This window comes from Apis dorsata, unplaced genomic scaffold (assembly GCF_000469605.1).
Source record: "Apis dorsata unplaced genomic scaffold, Apis dorsata 1.3 scaffold_247, whole genome shotgun sequence".
NCBI lineage: Eukaryota > Metazoa > Arthropoda > Insecta > Hymenoptera > Apidae > Apis > Apis dorsata.
This window is the reverse complement of record NW_006263526.1, coordinates 346,475-348,177: the sequence shown is the minus strand read 5'-3', so window position 1 is coordinate 348,177 and position 1,703 is coordinate 346,475. Positions and strand designations below refer to the sequence as shown.

The following is a 1,703-nucleotide window of genomic DNA, read 5'->3' as shown; positions in this document are numbered from 1 at the left end:
ATCGAATCGAATTTTTTTGAGTGTTATATATAATTTTTATAATTTTAAAATCTTTAAATCTTTGCAAATTTTTCAATCTTTAAATTCTTCTTTAAATTCAAGAAATTTATATAAAATTTTTTTCAAATTTAAACATCCCTATCGTTCGTTATTTGATAATATATCTCTTTTCCTTAACGATAATAATTGATTGAAAAAGAATTGCCAGTCAAGAAAGCAACACACTCTCTCTCTCTCTCTCTCGCTTATTCTCATCACTTATTTCTTCAACGATGGCTACGTTAAAGAAGAAGACAAGGGAGAAGCAAGAGAGGGAGAATTCCACCCTTAATCCCTTTCGATCAACGCAACAATAGGGGGATTCGACTAAAACACTGTTCGAATCAGCGTTCGATACGAGAAATGCGCAAATGTGTAACGACGAGAGTTTTGAAGTCAGAAAGCAGCAAAAAAGATCTCGAAGATCAGAGTATTACAGAGGGGAAAGTAAAAAAGCTTGGATGATCGTTACGTTTATCATGCATGATAATAAAATCGAACGGATATTATAAAATTGAAAGGATACCATCGGACGAACATTCTTCACCTCTATCTATAATTCGTTTAAAATCGCTTGGATATAGATCGAAGAAAAAAGCTAGCGACGAAAAACATTATCGTTGATAAAACTTCCTCTCTCGCTCTTCCTTCTCTTCCTCCCCAATTTCCCCTTTATGATTTTTTTCCCCTCTCAAATTCTTCGAACTTTCCATTCGTTTAAAAATCTCGAACGATTCCTGCAAATCATCCGAACAATTGCGCGCGTTTCGCTACTTGAACAAAGCAGATCTTGCTGAAAGTAGCTTGTTCGAGGGGAATGTCACGCGTGGAAATGGTCGATTATGCGAATTCTAATTGAACTTTAACCATTGAATTCATGATTCGAGGAAACTGTTTCATCGAGACGATTTTGATTCGATTTTGACTCGATTTTGATCGATGTTCCGCAATGAAGGCGAGAAAACGACGAGAGGTTTTGGATTATGTCGACTTTCGAAAGGATGATTTGTCAACAAGAGATGGACGATCGAAGATGCAGTTTGGATTCAGATTTTGTGGCTCCATTAATTACGAAAGAGAATTTTCTTGCAGAAAAGAAACGAAAAGATATCAGAAAAAATGGTAATTAATTGATTTTAACTGTTTCAATTGTAGATAGAAAAGAGATCTGAAGAGATTACAGAGGAAACTTCGATGAAATTTCAAAAGATTCTCTCTTTGAAGAGTTAGAAACTTTCTGATTGCGCGTTAAACAAAGAAGATATTAAAAGAAGATACAAGGAAGAAAACTCCAAGGGTTAATTAATCATAAATTTCTAATCGATAAAGGGTAAGAGTTTGAAGAAGTTTGATAAACTGTTGAAATACATGACAGCAAGTAGAATTAACGAGAGAAGAATTTGCGAGAGAAAACTCGTAGATCATAGAGACGATCCTATGTATTAAATTTATATATAATCTATAAAAGAGCGTTCATATCAATGAAGAAATGATTGTTTAATTATTAATATTCTCTAAAAACTCAAATTATTTAATTATTATTATTATTATTCTCTTTGGAAAGAAGGACTTTCAGCAAAATCTGATGCGAGACACGTCCCTCCGCGTTATGAAATCGTGTTTCCTTTTATTTCGTTATACTTTTCTCCAATTCAATTCGTTTT

General features: G+C 33.4%; 1 protein-coding gene across 44 annotated transcripts in view; it reads right to left on the bottom strand.

Moving 5' to 3' along the window:
- Positions 1 to 347: 347 nt before the first annotated feature.
- Positions 348 to 1,703, bottom strand: part of LOC102677929 (calcium/calmodulin-dependent protein kinase type II alpha chain) — a 140,815-nt gene continuing 139,459 nt past the window's right edge. For all 44 annotated transcript variants that reach the window (XM_006615913.2, XM_031510611.1, XM_006615914.2 and 41 more), the window contains one exon: positions 348 to 701. The gene's annotated coding sequence lies outside the window, so the exon portion shown is untranslated. The remainder of the gene's footprint in view (positions 702 to 1,703) is intronic.